Source organism: Drosophila nasuta, chromosome X (assembly GCF_023558535.2).
Source record: "Drosophila nasuta strain 15112-1781.00 chromosome X, ASM2355853v1, whole genome shotgun sequence".
Classification (NCBI taxonomy): domain Eukaryota; kingdom Metazoa; phylum Arthropoda; class Insecta; order Diptera; family Drosophilidae; genus Drosophila; species Drosophila nasuta.
In genome coordinates, this window is record NC_083459.1 from 2,051,547 (window position 1) to 2,070,809 (window position 19,263).

At 39.0% G+C, this 19,263-nt stretch overlaps 1 protein-coding gene across 14 annotated transcripts in view; it reads right to left on the minus strand.

Moving 5' to 3' along the window:
* Positions 1-19,263, minus strand: part of LOC132796862 (potassium voltage-gated channel protein Shaker) — a 202,983-nt gene that overhangs the window by 66,751 nt on the left and 116,969 nt on the right. For 2 of the 14 annotated variants that reach the window (XM_060808189.1, XM_060808187.1), the window contains exons 1-2: positions 18,564-18,730; positions 18,206-18,278 (exon numbers count right to left, since the gene is read on the minus strand). The exons of 10 other annotated variants lie outside the window; for them this stretch is intronic. The gene's annotated coding sequence lies outside the window, so the exon portion shown is untranslated. Of the gene's footprint in view, positions 1-18,205; positions 18,279-18,563; positions 18,733-19,263 lie in introns of those variants that run through there. 2 more of the 14 variants (XM_060808205.1, XM_060808188.1) reach the window with 2 other exon arrangements.

Sequence of the window (19,263 nt, forward strand, 5' to 3'; positions counted from 1 at the left end):
AGCTGAAAGAATCTCTTAAAGCCGACCAACAATGAAAATATTGATACTGCCCAATAATAATAAAAATGCAATGAATGAATGCGAAGCGCAATCAGTGCATATTATAATTGCATCTTGTGCGCCACTTTCATGGTTCCGCATGGCTACAACTATTCGTTTATTAAGCTGTTGCCCTGATTAAATGGCGAATCACGTACTGATCTGTCACTAATTGCTTTCTCAAGCCGCGACTACAACGTATAGTATATATCTTATATGTTATAGCAACCGAACGATTCCCACAGCAGACAAAACGAGGGGTTTTCTGTTCTTTTTGTTGTGCTGTGTGTGGAGTGCGGGTAGCATTTAATAGACCGCAGCAGAACGAGCAAAGTCGTGTAGAGTGAAATTGAACCGGCAGATGAGGGTCGATGGTAAATCAGGGGGGAGGTAGAGACAAGGGCGAGGGCGAGGGCGAGGGCGGGCGGGGAGGAATAGAGTAGGGTTACCGAGGTAGTAGTTGCCACTTGTCGCGCTGGCTTTGCTGCCACTTTGAAAATTGCTTCCGTGTCGAAATTGAGTTAACAATGCTCGGCTGGCTGCTCGGCTCTGCCAGGTTGCAAGTGATGGGCGGGGGCATGCCACATATGGTGGGTGGTTGGGTGGTTGGTTGCAAGTGTGTCGATGGTGGAACACAAGTGGAATTGCTAGCATTTGCCATGTCATGAGCTGTTCTATTGATTTATGCGCCCTCACACGTCACGTATACGACGTGTTGTATGATTATAGCAGCTGCTACAGCTACCGTTGCTGTTGCTGTTGCTGTTGCTGTGGCTGTGGCTGTTGCCATTGCTTGTTGCTTGTCGTTTGTGGCATTGCCGCATGTGACACTGTTGCACTAATCTGACCGAACGACTGGGTCATTAAGTGCACAGCTTAAAATGCAATGCGAAACACTTGCATCAGCGTCAACGTAAGCGTATTTAGTTGCAAACCAAAACCGATTCCCCATCCCCATTCCCATCCTCCCACCACCGACATTTCAATTTCAAGAGCAAGAGCAAGACCAAGCAAGCACCACAACCGCGGTCAGGCACACACACAAAGAACAGCTTAAGCATGACGTGGGATGAGGGGGGCGTGGTCATATAGGCCTCGCCAAGGTCAGGGCTAAAGCCAATGTCAAATGCGACACTGAAGGAGAAGCGCACAAAGAGCGTGAAAGAAGACAGGGGGAAAGAGAGAGAGAGAGAGATAGAGAGAAAGCGGACGCAGCCCGAGTTAAAGACATTGCGAGTAATCCATTAAAGAGGCGGTCACTCAATTAATGAGAGTGCGTGTGTATGTGTGTACTTGTGTGTGCCTATGTGTGTGTATGTGTTTGCTTTGTGGTTGCACTGTGTGTGAATCTTGCGGTGGCTTAACTCTGATTTGTCTCTCGAGGGTGTTTTAGGCATGTTACTATCGATAAAGTTATTTACTATTAGTATTTATACTGTTTAACTTTACCTTCACCTATCGATATACCTACTATCGATTATACTCATTAGATGAATAATGTTATAGTACGATTAAAATATATTGAATACATTCAATACCAATAAAGGCATATATAATTGGATGTCTTAAAAACAATCTATCTTACTATCGATAAATTTCAAACCTATTACTATTATTGCGATATATTCAATCGTAGCACTTTCTTTCGACTATCGATTACACGATTAGACTTAGGAGATGAATGAGACTATTAGATAAATCCTAATATACGACGATTGAAAAACATATATAGTATAACATTCCGTCAATATAAAAACAAAAGGAATGCTCAAATAGTTGTGAGTTCTAGCAGCGTTACTATCGATCAGGCTAAACTTAACTACTATCGATATACTTCCTATTGAATATTAAGAGGAGCATTTATTTTTGTTTGCGTAATTTTAGTTCAAGAGAAGAATTCTAATTGTAATATATACATACATATGCATATAAATGAATAATTGCATTTACTCAAAGCTATATTTATTATTAGTTATATCAACAGGAGCATGTACATTGTACAATCTAAACAATCTATCGAAACATCTGTCATTTATATGACGTTTTTGTTTTCACTTTCCCTAATACACTTTAGCTACTTTCTCATCACTTTTTATGTAATCGCTTCAAAAAAAAAACACATGCATGCTAATTAAATTCGACAGTAGGTATATCGATAGTAAAATAAAAGCTGTGCTGCGCAATCTATTGTTCTTCCTCAAATATTTTTTACTTTTTGATATCACTCTTGAATACAAGCAATAAAAAAAAGAATGCAAAAATAAATGAAATATTTAGTAGAAGGCAAACAATATCTTAACGTTTTACAAGACAATTATATACGATAGTAAAATGAAACAGTAACGCATATTTCTTTCTTGTGATCACTTCTCCCAATAGTGTTAAAGCTGTCATTCCCATCACACTCTTGAATTCAATCAGCATAATACAAAAACGAATACTTTAATAAACTTTATTCGATAGTATATATATATATGTATATCGATAGTAAGAATGTTTCAACAAACTTTACTCGATAGTATATATGTATGTATATCGATAGTAAGCAATATAAGATTTCAAAGCTCCACTACACATTCAAGTACTATCGTAAAGAATTAATTGCTTTTTTAAGATAAACATTTAACTTCCCCAAACATTTTTTAGTCGTCGTTCTCATCACACTCTTGAATTCAATCAGCATAATACAAAAATTAATACTTTAATAAGCTTGTTCGATAGTAGATATGTATATCGATAGGCTATCTACATATATCACTGCTCATTTTTGCTTTTTCCAATGACTGTTTAGCTGCTTTTTCCATCCCTAACGCTGTGTGTGCTGCATCTCTGGCATCGTTCAATGCACATCAGCATCAACATCAGCGTTATCATTAACATTAATATGTTATGCTGCGGTTATCGTTGCTGTTGGCTGCCTGCATCTGAATTTAGTCACCTCGTTATTAAATTAGAATCAACTAAATGAAATGAGACTGTGTGTGTGTGTGTGTGCTACCAGCATATGCATATGCGGTGTGTGGGTGTGAGTGTCGAAGCATAAAATGCGCGTCGAAGCGCATCCAGGCAAGCAACGAGTAGTCAACCCTCCCTCCCCCATCAACCTTTTTCCCCTTTCCCCTTTCCAACTCGTCAACAGCAGCAGCAGCAGCACTTCGCCAGTGAAAGAGCATTTAATTGAGCTGTGCGCTAATTTGAAAGCAACGACGCGACACGACTCCAAAAGAGTGAGAAAGAGAGGAGAAGAGCTGGGAGGCGAAGGGGGCGGCTGCTTGTGAGAAGAGTTTTATGTGGGGGCGTGTTAGAGTTCGCATAATGCGTATTTAATGCGCTTTTAGCAGCGTCGTCATCGTCATCGTCATCATCATTGCGGCCAGCCCAACAGGTAAAACCACCACAGCAACCATCACCGACAACAAGCACCTAAGAGGGGGACGAGTAATTAATGTTTGTGTGCCATAAATCTGTCAGCTGCCAAAGGCTAAATGCATCTGAAGTGAGAAGGCTTCCTCTCGTCAGCAGTTTTGCCCGTCAAATGCAAAATGTGAAACGCAAACGCAAATGCAAACAAAACAACTCATTGATAAACATTTTTTGCCAAATGCTTTTTCATTAGCTCAACATGTTCAACTGGCCAAATGAAGTGGAACGTGTGGCCATCTTGTGGCAAGTGGCAAGTGGCAAAGAGCTTTTCGGCTTAATTAATGGCAACAGCACAAAAATACTTTTTAACCTATATTTCAGTCAAATTTCCTTGACTTGGCATTGTGTTAAAATGAAGTTTAAATCTTTCCTATCAATTTGGCTATATTTTGTTTAAAGTCGTCTATAAGCAACAAACTTTCATTAAATGTATAGTTAAGAATATTAAATGAAAGACTTCTTATTTACTCAATTATAAATGAGTATTAAGAATGTCTTTTGAAACACAGATTTCTCTGACTGAGCAATGTGTTTTTCGCCTTAAAGTGAAGATTAAATAAAAAACACTTTTTCATGTATTTTCCATTAAGCTTTTGTATCCAAGCATATTGTTGAATTGAATTGCAATGCTATTTTTACAATTATTTTTTATTTTAATTTTATTTAAATGATTAAGTATTAAAAAATACTTTTGTGAATTGTAAAGTAAGAAAACAAAAATGAGAGGCATGAAAAAAAGTATATAACTTTTTTCAAATTATAACTGAAGAACGTATCTTCCCACCAAGTTTATCTTAAGGTGTCATTGAAATAAGAAAAAAAGTACATTTCGACATATTCTTTTGATCAAATTCCCTCGAATGCAAATAGAGTCGATGTTTCATATTAAAGTGAAGCTTGAATCAGAGAGAACAAGTAAGAAATAAAATCAAAACCGTGCGGCATTATTCTTAAAATATACTAAAATAATATACCGCAAAAATATTTAAAATATACCAAGTGGTACATTTGGTATATTGATATAGTACTACATTGAAAATATACCATAGGGTTCCAAAATATACCAGATTGTTAGACAAAGGAACTAAGACCCCTAGTAAGTGGTCGAATTTTTCCATACAAAAGTATTTCTTTAATAATTTCGACAATTTTGGTCTGATCGAAACCAAACTTTCGGGAATCATAAATACTGTAGTTATTATTGTATATACTAATTATCGCGACATCAAAATATCATTTGTGATTTGATTTTCATCGATTTGCAGGGGTGGAAGTGGACGTGGCACAAAATTTGAAATATTCTTGATCTGCGTGCAAACATAAAAAATGCTATCGAAAAAAACTATATCTCTAACATATATTTTATAGTTTCTGAGATCTAGGTGTTTATACAGACGGACAGACAGACAAACGGACGTGGCTATGACGTCTAGGCTGTTGAGGTAGATCAAGAAAATATATACTTTTCGAGTCGGAGATGACTTCTTCTGCCTGGCACAGTGTTCTAATACCCTTCAACCCTATGGATATCGGGTGTAGAAATACTTTTTAAACTCTTGGGAATACGCTTTGCGCCGAATTTGGCATTAAAGTGAAGTTTTTCGGGCAACTAAAAATGTAAAAATGATTGCACAGCTTTCACTAAAACATTCAGAATATATACACTTATGAACACATATGTACAATATATATGCACGATATATATATGGTCATTGTCATGCCTTTATGGGCACTTTGTCACCCCGTTTTTTTTTTTTTCGTTTATATGTAGTATTTGTATGAAACGCGGTCAATGTGTTTCCATTTGTTGGCCGTAACTCGCTGCTAATGGAAGCATTAGAGCGTGGACTTAATTTATCATATGCTTTAATAACCAGCAACCAACTAAAACTGACCATTTCTATCTCTCCCTCCCTCTCTCTCTCTCTCGGCGTCTCTTTGGTTTTCTCTGTTTGAGAACAAAGCTCACAAAGGCCAAAAATTCTCGATTATTTGTGTAATTTATGCTGTGACAGAGTCTAATGCAAATGGCTATGTTTTCCATGGCTTCACACTATGTAGCTCCCTTATCCCTTTGATTTGTTCTCTCCACTCTCCGCTCTCTGTCTGTATCTCTCTCTCTTTCTCTCGCTCTCTAGGTATTTTTGTGTCTCTGTCTAGCTTCTAACATGCAGCGCACTTTCCGCGAAATGCTTTGAAACAACAAACAAAACATATGCATAATTTATACGCATTATAAAAGGACTCTGATGCGGCGCTTTGGCCTTTCTCTATATATAGAGAAGAGAGTGAGAGAGGGGGTGAGCGAGGGGAGAGTGGGAAGCCCAATCTGGCGCTTAAATATAGCCCACTGCCGACTGCCTCCCGATTCCCAGAGGTGCCATAAAGAACGCCAGCAAGAGCGGCGCGTTCAGCGTCAGCGTTTCGCTCTATGCAGAAATTTATTGTTCCGATGCACAGCAGCAAAACTTCTGAGGGTCGTCGCCATTATTTATAAACATTTTACTCTATATATATATATATATATATATATATATATATATATATATATATATATATATATATATATGGCCAAAAAGGGCTGTCTTTAAGTGGGCGTGTCCAGTTCGGGGTGCTGATTGATTGATGGCTTGATTGAGTACTAAAGATGCAGCAAAGTGCAAATCTCTACAAGTTAACACAGACTAAACTCGCTCTCTCTCTCTTTTTCGCTTTCTCTCTCTCTCTCTGTGGATTGCGTGTGTGTCTGCTCTTTGGCCATTTGCATGCAACGACTTCTAAACGAAAAGCATTTACAGAAAACACAACAAATTTATCGATTAGTAAATGACAGAGAAATGCCAACGGGCACGGACAACAAATTGGAATTGACAGACTAGCGCCGACAAATATCACAGCTCTTCGCATGTGTGTGTGTGTGTGTGTGTTGTGGTTGTGGCTACGCGTATGTGTATGTGTATGTGTGTGTCTGTGTTGAGCAGGTAAACTTCATTACACGCAGCTACCGACTCCAGCTCCACACACGAATGAAAAAGCAAAGAGAAAATACAAATGAAAAAAAAAGAAAGCAGAAAAATCATTGGAAAATTCTATGCCATAGTTCATAGATGTGTGTGTGTGTGTGTGTGTGTGTGTGTGTGTGTGGATTGCATAAACCAAACACAGACACCTGCAAAAGCAACACCCACTAGACCAGACGAAGAGGAAGATAGCTGATTATTTATGGCAAAAAGATAATTTCGAGGTTTCGAGATTTTAGACAACGCTTTAACAACAGGAACAGGAAATACGTTCAATAATTGTTTGCATATTTAAGAAAAGACGTGAAGGCGTACACTGCGTATACGCAATTAATGCAAAAACGCAATATATGCGCTCTTTTCAATTAAAACGTAAGCAGGTTGGGAGAGAAAGAGAGTGAGGCAGACAGAAATGAAATTGAATACGTCAAAATTTGCATAGTTATTGCATGAAAATAAATGCAAATAAATATGTACACACAGCTGCAGAGCAACGAGCAACGAGTATATGCATAATTGCTAATGGTAATGCCAATTCTTCAAAACAAAACAAAATAGTAAAGGCAAAGGCAGATGAAGCACAGAAAATGCATTTCCTAGATAGAGAAAGGGAAAGAGAGAGAGACAGGATTATGCATCGGAAATCAACACAATGCATATTTGAATAGCCCTCAGTCAGCAGTTTCGAGTCTAGGCATTTCTCACTGAATAAATAATGTTCAAGCTGCTGCTGTCAAAGCACAATTGACAAGCTCCCTACGAGATGATCAACATTAATCCGTTTGCTAGAATTTATTTTACGAAAACTTTCTATTTTAAAGTTTGGCATTCATTCGCTTTAAGCTTAAGTTGGCATACTATTTTAGTTGTTGTTGTTGTTGTTGAAGACCCACAGCAAAAAATTTGTTTGATATACTCTCTCACTCACTCTTTCTCTCTCTCTCTCTTTCTCTCTCGCGCTCTCTCTCTCTCTATCTCTCTCTCTCTCTCTCTTTGGCTCGGACTCTCGTCTCTAATTAATATGCACATTATTTAGTTGAGTTTTTAATGGTTTTGCGCTTTGAATTCATAGAAATGGCCAAGGAATAAGTTACGGACTTTTGCGTTTTGGTGCTGTGAAGCATTTTCACCAACTTCCGTTCTTTGGGCCAGACCGCTGTGAAATGTGCAAAATGTTGCTTCGAAATGAGGAAATTGCTTCAACAAAAAGAAAAAACAAAAAAAAAAGCTTAGGCATCCACATATCTAGCTCCCGGAACTAATTTGAACAACAACATCACAGACGAGAAAAAATAACAACTAAGGAAACTGCAGTCAAATGTGTGCGTCTATGAGATACCCGCTAACTTATTTTTAATATAATCATTACGGTATTATTCCTACAATATACCAAAATAGTATGCAACAAAATATTAAAATATACCGATGGCTATATTTTTGGTAATACTATCGAAATGAGGAAGAAATGAAAAAATACCAGATATGCCATATTTGGTATACTATATCAATATATTTCATCACTAATAAAATACAATAATACACGAAATATACCAGACTTTCAACCAAAGTAACTAAGACCCAACTACACTTTCTGCTGCCACAAAGTTATCATACCCTTAAAAAAAACTATTACCGAAGGCGATATTTGGTACTACTATCAAAATAGAGTATATATAATAGAGTATGTTTAATGAAGTATGTATAGATATACCAGATATACCATATTTGGTATATCAATATACTACAAGACTCTGAATATACCATAAAGCACGAAATAAACCAGTTTGTCAACCAAAGTGACTAAGACCCAACTGCACTTTCTGCCGCCACAAAGTTATAATACCCTTCTACCCTATGGGTAGCGGGTATAAAAGCTAAAACCAGGGCAAAGAGAGAGGAGATAGAAACCGAGTAGTTGTTGATTAGGAGATGCCCTAGAAAAGCGCTTGCAAAACAAAAGTTGGACAGAAGTTTTTCAAAAACGAAAACTTACAAATTGTGCACTTGATTAATTTAAATGCGCAAAAAAAAAACATTTATTCATGCGGTTGAACTGCACTAATCACGTAACTATGCCTCGAGTTAAAGTTGAAGTTGTATAACTACAACTAGTTATATTAATATACTGCTCATATATCAAAATGTGAGTAATAAACTCGGTGTCACAAGTCGCTATCTTCCACTCGGCGCACAGGCAGTTAAAAATGTTATGTTTATGGGCCTGGGTCTGAGTCCCGCTGGCTTCAGGGTTTTTCCTCACGGCCAATATGGTCAGTTTGCGACGCAGGCAAGAGCAAGGAGTATTGCAGCAGCAGCAGCAGCAGCAACAACAACATATCAAAAAAGTTAGTTTTTAAGCGTTCACCCAAAAACAAAGTTGGTTCTCCATTTTTATTTAATTTTTTTTTTTTGGGGCTTTGCTCGCCGCACACTTTCTACGAAATTTTCAACTAATTGTCCACGACCTCACAAGTGTGTGTGTGTGTGTGTGTGTTAGATTGTTAGATTGCAAGTGTGTGTATGTGTGTGTGCTTGGGTCAAAAAGAGATTGAAATTCATAAAAGTGCAAAGGTTACAAAGTTGCCTTTACACTTTGTTGCCGCTGCCAGTCCAGTTGTTGTTGTTGTTCGCTTGTTTGTAGTTGCCGTCGTTGTTGATGTTGTTGTTGTTGTTAGTATTTGCTGTTGTTGCTGCTGTCGTAGTTGCTGTTGTTGTGGTATGTCTCGCACGCAACTTTTGGTTATTGCTTGTGCCTTGTTTTTTCCACTTTTTTTTTTGTTTTTTTTTCTGCGGCTTGCCACGTGGTTGCTATTGGGTGGGCACAGATAATTGGCACACACACATACACACACTCGCATACATACTCGCATACCTAACCACAGTCACAGTTACTGGCAACTGGCCATGCCTCACCGACTTCCGCTGCAAGCGGCAACAGCAAAAAAAACCCATGGCAAATTTTTCAACTTACATTTTGTGGTAAAAGTGCAAAAAACGAATAAAAAAAAAACGTAGGAAAATGAGAGGAAAGTGGTTGTTGCACAGTTTTACAATTAATTTACGACAATTTAAATTTAAGTGCATATTTTATAACGGTATCCCCAACTACAATAACAGCTACGGCAAAAGCAGCTGCAATTACAGCGTCGGCCCCAAAAAGTATGCAACCATTTTTTTCATTCCCTCTTTCGCTCTACGTTTTGCACGCTAAATTGCACAACGTGACAGAGCAACTCTCCACGTGTGTGTGTGTGTGTATGTGTGTGTTTCTAATTTCACATTTAGCTGTTGGTGTTGTTGTTGTTGTTGTTGCTTGCTTCTATTATTTTGTGTGTTATTTTTGGCTTGCTTAATACCATTAAAACTTTTTGTCTAACAGACCGAAACCGAAAACAACAACAAGGCTATAGACACAGAGAGAGAGAAAGAAAGAGAAAGAGAACAACAATGTTGCACATGGGGCGTGGCAAAATGGGGGATGAGCCCATGGGCAGTAGCTAAACAAAGGCAAAAACTGCTAACAATGTTGCTTGTTATTAACATTTATAGTGTCGTGTCGAGTCGAGTCGACTAGGATTGTGACTAAGTTGCGCCTAACTTCGAGTTTTTGAGTCGAGTTGAGTTGTGTGCGGTTTATGTAAACTGTCTGTGGCAGTGGCACTGAAACTGCGGATGACATTCAAAGTTTCGATTTGCATTGTTGCACCTGTTTGTGCAGCTCTCTGGCAACATTTAATTAAACTAAGTGCAAACCAAAATCAATGAAGCCCAAAACATAGTCCCAATTGTATTCTAAGCAGCAGCTAAGTCCAACTCAACTCAAGTCGAGTCGAGTTGTAACAATGTAAACACGCTGAGCATGCAACATGCCCCAAACTGCAAACTGCAGTTGTTCCAATTAATATCACATGTTCACTTTTTATTAAGTTATTTTCCAAAGAGGGTGGAAACACACACAAACACACTCATACACACGTACAACCCAAATCAATTAGAAGTTCTCTGAATGCAGCAAATGCATTTAAGGTACTTGTAATAGCAGAAATGTTGTATATACTAAAATGTTGCATAAGCCACTTAGGTCAATTATAGGTATATTTCTCTTTAACCATAAATATCATTGCAGCTCTAGCAAAACTTGTAAAATGCAAATTTTTTACACTGATCAAATAAAATGCTCTAAGCTAAAATGTCTTAGTCTTAAGACTAAGAATCAGTTTACACTGATCAAACAAATTTTCCCAAATCCAGATTTTAGTTTCAGCCCCGAGAATTTGAAACTATTAAGTGAAATCTTCAAGAAAGAAAAGACCTTATTGGAAAATTTGTATTCTTTACTGAATATGGAAATGATGCCATTTATTATTTTTCATTATCATTTAACATACTCAATTCTCCTTGTTGGTTTGATGCTACTGAAACCAGGACATGATTGGCGACAGCTTTACTAATGGAACTAGTTCAAAAAAAATGAGTAAGAAAGCTACAGTCGGGTGTGATCGACTGTGAGATACCCTCTACACATTTCTTCATTAATGTGGTACTATTCTAAAAATATACTGAAATAATATACCAAAACCTACTTAAATATACCGAAGACTAACTTAGTATATCAGTATACCATGAAGTTCAAAACATTCCAGAAACTGTGTGACAATCTGGTATATTTTGCACGCATTAGTATATAGATATACCAAGTATATATTCTTTGGTATAAAAAGCAGTTATATTTTCATATTAAATTATTTCATAAATAACTTCTTCGATTTTTGAGACTCTATCGACTTGACATATTTTGGCTTAATTTTGAAATTTTGCAAGAGGTATTTGATTTTCGAAATCGTGTCTGTTTTTTTTTTTCAGTGTAGCCGTATCAATTTGTTTGCTTTTGCTTCGGCCAAGAATTGATGCAGAAATATCAATAAACATTTAGACGCGACGCTAAACTTCGAGCGGAATTCAAAATGCATATCAAAGTGGTTTTTTGAATTTACTCAGCACTACAGGGTATTTGTTAGTTTACCGCAAAAAAAGGTAAAAGAGAGAGAAAACAACTGTTTATTAAGCTACGAAATCTGTGTGTTTTTGGAATTTAAAGCGCGTCTAAATTAAGTTTTGTGCCGACTGGTCGACGAAATGTTGCACCTGCCTCACAGGCTGAAGCCGCAGGCGGCACAACGCAGTTTTCTGTTTTTTTCCTTCGTTCTTTTTTATGGCCAGCACGCACTCACAGGTAGAGTGTGAGAGAGATAGAGAGAGACAGAGACAGAGACAGGGATGTGGGAGTAAGAGAGAGCGCGACACAACAGGCAGCAACAGCTCAGAGCTCAGAGCTCAGAGTAGTCGCTTGTTTGGCATTGGCGTATTTTATGTTAATTTTTATTGCTCGCTGGTTGCTGATTTTTATTATTCTTGTTCTTGTTCGTGTTGTTATTGCTGTTGCTGTTGCTGTTTAATTTCTGTGGCTTGTTTGCTTTGCAATATGCTGCTTTAGTTGTTGTTCTTGCCATTTGAATTAATTTTATTTATTTTTGGGTTTCTTTTTTTTTTCTCGCTCGTCTCATTTTTGTTTTGTGTTGTTGTGTTGTTTATTTACTTTTGCTTAATTTGACGTGGCGCTTGTTGTTGCTGTTGCTGTTGTTGTTGTGCTTGCTGTTAAATTCGTTCTCTTTAGCAGCGAAAATTCCAAAATTTTTCACACACACGCACACACACACACACTTAGAGAGGGGAAAACCCTTACTCATACCAGCGCAAACAATTATAGACAATCCGCCTAAATACACGCAAAGCTTTTCGTTGTCCTTTTTTCTACTTTTTTTTGCTTTGTTTGGTTGCCTGAATAAAGCCAGCCGCAGCGAACCGCGGAATCCTCTTTCTGGCTTGGGGTTAGGCTTCGAGTGGAGCTTGTACCCATCGCTTCTTCCCATTTTCCATTTTCCATTTCCCATTTCTATTCTCATTCCCTTTCGCATTTCATTCAAATGCGCATTCCAATTGGCAACTCGCTTTTTGTGTAAGGCTGCGAAATATTCTCTATGCATAATGCGATCGGGAATTTGTTTGTCGAAATTTGCCAGAGAGCATCAGAATCAATTTGCTTCCTTTTTCTGCTATTGTTTACATTTTATATGCTGCCATTGTTTGATTTCACTGATTTTCGACACTCTACGCTGACAACACTTCAGCAAAATGCGCACACAATATGTCAGCTCAATCTTATGGCTATCTGTACCACTTTTAGATTATCTACTGAACCGGTTCGACGTGTCAAAGAAAACGAAATTAAATTATGAGCACTTTTAATGAAATATTCTGTTGCAGTGCTAAATTATGTCTCTGAACCACTTTCAGGATTATATACTGAACCGGTTCGCATTGCCTAAGAAATATAAAATGTAATCATAAGCACTAAAAGTTTCAATTTTAATGAAATATCTTATTCTGTGATGTTTAAATATGCGAACCACTTTTGGCCGTACTTAGCAAACTAATTCCAAACAGCTCAATATTACGGTTCTATGTTCCACTTTAACATTATCTATTGAACCGGTTTGCCGTGTCAAAGAAAATCGAAATATTATCAATCCAAAGCATTTGAGCACTCAAAGTTATATTTTATGTTATTATGTAATACGATAAAGTATTTTCGGAGTACTAAATTATGGCTCTGAACCACTTTTAAGATTATACCATATAAAGAACCGGTTCGAAATAAAATCATAAACATTCAAATTATAGCTTTAATGAAGTATCTTTTTCTGTGTAGGAATGTTGAAATATGGATCTGAACCACAAGCAAGATTACACACTGAACTGGTTCGTAAAGTAAAAGATAAAACTGATAAACTACCAATATGTTTTAATGTTAAGTATGCTCAATTATAAATCACTTTGGTGGCATTTAACGAACCGGTTAAATCTTGTGAGTTAGGATCACAGTATGAACCATTTAGAAATGTCAAAATATCAGCTAAAATTTGAACCCTTTTACTACTGAACCGGTTCGTTTAGTATAATGAAAAGTGAATGTAATCGATTCGAAACACTTGATCACTTGAAGTTACCTTTATACAAAAAAGTTTTTACAATTTTTTGAATGTTGAAATATGGTCAATTATAATGTGCTCTTGGGGTCCACTTAGCGAACCGGTTCGCAGAACATAAGTGCAAGTGTAGCAGCGAATGTAATCAATATAATCTGTGCAAAGTGATTCCGCTGAGTGCGAGATGTTGACTTTCGAGAAAAACAGTTGCAACAACAGTTGCAGCAGGCTATTGCTTGCATAATTAAAGCCAAGCCTCGACATCAATTGATTGGCTGGCGGCTGTTGCAGCTGCTCCGCGTTGAAAAACTTTGCCGAAATGGAATGGCTGGGGTTAAAGAGTTCTTCTTATCTGGCCTGGCCTGGATTACGAAAAGAAGATTTAACAAGGGCTTAAGGCATTTCGGAATGGCGAGAGAGAGAGAGAGAGAGAGAGAGAGAGAGAGAGCGATGTGAACTCAGCTGTGCTTCACTGCAATTGCAGGCAAAATCAAATCGAAATGCAGCGAAACGCAACTAAATCGAATTTCTATTTAAGCATTAATAAAATTTCGCAACAAATCGAAAGGCGGGCCTGCCACGCCTTCGGTCTCCCGCCTCCCGTTTGAACTTGTTGCGATTATCTGCATGATTTGAGGCGAACGAACGAACGAGCAAGAGTTTTGCTCCTTTTCGCCTTTAACAAAATCTCTTTCATTTCTCCTTATTCGTTTCGTTCTTCTTTCTTCGCTTCGTACCGTATTTTTTTTGGTTTTTTTTTTGTTTGGGATTTGAATTTGGGTTTTTTCGTGCTTTGTGCTCTGTGCTTGCAACTTGGGGATGCCAGTGGCGGCTTCTTTTGAAGTCAGGCGGAGGAAGGTGGAAGGTGGAAGGTGGAGAAATGCGCCCGCTGTGCGAGAATAATGCGAACAAGTGGATGAAAATGTTTGACACGGATAAAAGCAAAGTGCAGTCAGTTAGCCCACTGTGTGTATGTGTGTTTGTTGGTATGTGTTTGTGTATTGTTGTGTATGCCGTGCTGTGGACTGTCTTGTCGCTGCTTCCGTTTCCGCAGAGCCAGCAGCAGCTGTGTCAGCTGCTTGGCCTTTGGCGCAAAATTTGAAAATAATTTAAAATGACGTCATCATAGCAAGTGGCATGTGGCATGTGGCATGTGGCATGTGGCAGAAGACAGCTCCAACCACAGTCAGCTATTGCTTTCAGCTACAGTTTCGGCTTCGCTTCCAGCTACAGCTTCAGCTTCAGTTTCCGCATCAGCTTTAGTCAGAGGCGACACAGCGACAGCGACAGCTCGCTTGCCTGCATAAATGTTATGTTTATATAACAATGCAGAAGGGGCACTCAAGCACACATACACACACATATACAAGCACAACCCTGTTAGGCATCTGATGCCCCTTTTGGTGTGGTGGCTATGCTACCCAGCGGCCTACGGTGCGTATGCTTGACCTTCAAATTGGCTTCAAGCGGCCGATCAATAAGTTCTTGTATTTCCTTCTTCATTTCGTTTCATTTCATTTCAGCTTTCTGTATTTTTTTTTTAGTTTTTCTTTTTTTTGCTGTTTGTATTTTTTTCTACTGCTTGTTGAGTCGTAAAAAGAATTACGCAAAGGCCAAGTGTAAAAATGGGACGCAAATAAAATGAGAAAAGCCAAAAAAAAAGAACAGAAACAGAAAATAAATAAAAATAAATAAACCACAAAATGCAAAGAGTCCGGCTGAGGTGTGCGGTGTTCCTATGTGTGTGTGTGTGTGTGTGTGTTTGTGTGTGTTTATTTCAAATTAAAATCACGCAGCGCACGTGAAATACACACACACCAACACAGACACACATACACATCTCTGGGTCACGGCATATTAAAAACAAAACTCGCCGCAGTGCGTAACTTTTGGCCAGACCTTAAGCTGTTTCCTCTACACAAATACACACATCACACACACTCACGTGCTCCACACACACACACACACACGCACACACACACTGTACTACTGCCAAAAATATGTGGCACATAGCGCCTAGTCAGCAGTTGAAATGAAGCACAGCGCAGAGACAAATGCAAAGTTAATGGACAAGCAAAGAATAACACAGAGAGAAATGGAGCGAGAGAGAGAGAGAGAGAGAGAGAGAGCGAGAGCAAGAGAGATAGAGAGAGGGAGAGAGAGAGAGCAGCAACTAGGAGAACTAGGACAAGCAGTAAAGTAGTTTTAGAGAAAATTTAACTTTAAAGCAAATCAAAATGTTCCTCAAATATATGTGCAAAGGCGCAGCGATGTATCTTGCTCAGCGCCAGAGAAAGAGACAGACGATCTGGCGAGTGACAGAGAGAGAGAGAGGGAGAGAAGTAGAGACAGAGGCTGCTGGCTGCACATTGCATAAATTTCTGCCAATTTGGCACAATAAAGTATGAGCAACTTTGGCAAGAAGAAGATTGAAGAAGAAGTTGATCTATGAACGAACGAAACTCGATTCGTTCAGCACACACACACACACACACACACACGTACAGTACTGGCCATAAAAGTGTGACCACTTGAAGTGAAGAAAACAGAGCGAATGAAAGAGAAAACACAAAGCTAAAACTCAACTCCATTTTTAATGCAGAAAGTTTTTCGCAATCAAACTGATTAACTCATGAATAAATATTTGCATTCTGCACAAAATACACCGTGCACAAAAATACGTTTGTATATATTTTTGACAAATTTGATTTAATCGAATCGAATTCGAATTGCACGCGACATATTTTTATTGAGTTTTTAAATTACATTTCATAACGAATTCAGCAATTTTTGTGCGCTGTCAAAGTTAAAATATGATTGAATTAATTTAAATAACTTCGCATTTACATTCGCGTTTTTTTTTTTGTATGACGCAAGAATACCCTTTTTGTTTTGTGGAAGCGAAAGAAAGAAACTTTACTCGTTACTCTCGTATTATTGCTAAATTAGATTTATTTTGGAATGTCATTAAGCGGTTAGCAGATATCCCATTTAGTTTTATGTACTTGTGTTTGGGGAATATTTTTTGAGTTTGCCCCCATTTAAAATTCATTTAAACAGCATAAAAAAAAACAACGAAGTGGATAATAAAAATAAAATAGAATAAAGTAAAGAAATCCAAAACGAAACACGAGGGAAATGTATTCAATTATTTAAATTTCCAAATATATGCACAATAACGGGAAACAAACCAAAAAAAAAAAAAAAAAAAAAAAACAAAAAACAGAAGAGAAAATCAATTTCGAATTTAAAACAGTTGAAACGTAAATGGAACACACACAGAGAGAAAGAAAAACGTAAAGGGAAAATTCAAATTTTAATGGAGTTGGCGAAGCAAAGCGCAAAAATTGCAAGTGGCTTTGAGCCTATTTTCATGGGGCATTCATTAGCATTGCACACACACACACACACACACACACACATATATATAGTGGAGTAGCACGCACCACTCGACAACTGGCAATAAGCACCACTCCACCCACTTCGCTGCCTGGCCACAAAAAACCAAAAAAAATAGTAGGAAGAAGGAGCGAAAATGTGCGTGCGAATTGTTCGCAGTTCTTCAACTGCCCTCAACAGCCAATTGTTGTTGTTGTTGTTGATGTTGTTCTTGCTTTGGCTGACTGCCTGGCTGCTTGGCTGCTTGGCTGCCTGGTTGCATGTTCAAAGTTCAATCAAAGTTAAGAAGCATTGCTTAAGCCAAGGCTAAGCAAGCGGCGCCGTCACGGCAACTTTTCCTCAAGCCTCACCAAAAAAAAAAAACCAAAAAAAAAAAAAAAAAAACTTGCCAAATTAAATGTGAAAAATGCTGTAAAAAAATGTTATATATATACGTATATTTTGGGATAAAGCGCCATCTAGCGTTGATTTTAGTTGTTTTTGGAATGTGCAATGCGACGTATGCGTAATATTTTGATATGATTATTTTGGTTTTACACTCGATAATCGACTGGCTTATGTAATTCACACAAGAAATAGAAGAATGAGAAAATGTGTCGCTGGCAGCCGGCAACGTATTTGGTTGCCTCGCAACTTTGCTGTCGATGCCAATTCGTATGGAGAGAATGGAAATTAACTTGGCTAAAATATTCATTAACTGCGCCCTCGGCAGCAGCAGCAGCAGCAGCGGCAGCGGCAGCGGCAGCGGCAGTAGAAACTAACGGCGCCCCGGGACGAGTTGCCGAGTTGCCAAGTTGCAAGTGGCTTGAGGCAAGCTGAGCCAGAGCCTGAGCCTGAGCCTTGAATAGGCCTGTGGCTGGGAGACGTTGCCTAGGCAAATTATGCTGCACGTTGCCCCATTTGCTGCCGCTGTCGCTGCTGCTGCTGCTGTTGCTGCTGTTGCTGCTGTGTTGCCAGTGCATTAATTAAGGTAAACAAACAAAAGAGAGAGATGCAGATAGCTCGAAAGCTGAGAAAGGGAATTGAGTGGGTGGCAGGACAAATGTAACTGAGACTTAAATTCCGCCACATTTGCTTCATTATTTTATTGTTGTCGCTCATTGTTGTCGCTCGTTGTTGTTGTTTTTTCTTTGCTGTTGTTCTTGTTGACTCGACTTGGAGTTAGAGTTGGAGTTAGAGTTGGAGTTGGAGTTGCAATCGGAGTTGAAGTTGGAGCTTGAATTCAAGTTTCAAGCTGTGAGCTAAAGTTTCGAGAGTTGGCGACGACGCCTTAAACACCTTTTTGAAGTTGGAAGTTAACGTGACACGCACACGGACTTCACTTCACTTCACTTGACTTGACTTGCGTTGACTTGACCAACACCATCACCGTTCGGTAAACAAACAGAGTGAAAAATACAATGGCATTTCAGAAAAAAAAAAACATTATATTAGTATGGAAAAAACAACAAAAAAAAGGAAATACTTTATGTATATATAATTCACACGCGCGGGAAACAGAATGTTGCACGCATCAGCCGGGCCCAGAGGCGGTCAAGTCGAGCCGAATGACTGACTGGCTGACTGACTGACCGAGTGACTGACTGACTGACTGACTGACCGAGTGACTGTCCGATTGACTGATTGATTAACTCACACAATGATTGAGCGACTGTTTGACTGACCAACCGAGTGACCGACTAACTAACTGACGGACTGACTGACTGACTGACTAACTGACTGTTTGACGACGACGTAAACGACGACAGCCGCGGCCTGGGCCAAAACGCGCTACGTTGGAAACGCGGTACGTTGTGACGACGTGACTGCGACTGCGACGACTGAGCGACGTAGCTGCGAAATGAAAGCTGGCCCCGCAACCGAGCCGAGCCGTAAACCGAGCTGTCGCAGTCCCCGAAGCCGCAATCGTATTGCGACTCGTACTCGGTTTTGGATTCGGACTCGACTCAAGCTTCGGGCTTCAACAACGCAGCCGAACCAAAGCACGTGCGATTCCTACTGCAGTGACTCGGCTCGACGCTGCTGCTGCTGCACTCTGCGTGTTGCGTGTGCCCGGCAGGTGCTGCCGCTGCTTGCTGCTCGCTGTTCGCTGCTCGCAACAACAACTGCCAAAAGCAAAGGCAAATAGTTTTAGTGCCACTTGGCACGAACATGTAAAAGAACACCAACAACAACAACAACAATATAGCAGTGAAATATATATATGTATATGTAGGAAAAAGCGGACTCGAACTCAGAGTTAAAGTTGGAGTCGGAGTCGGAGTTGGCGTCGGACACGGCTTAAGTAGTAGTAGTCGAAAACGAAGCGATGACTGAACATTGCCTGAGCACAAGAA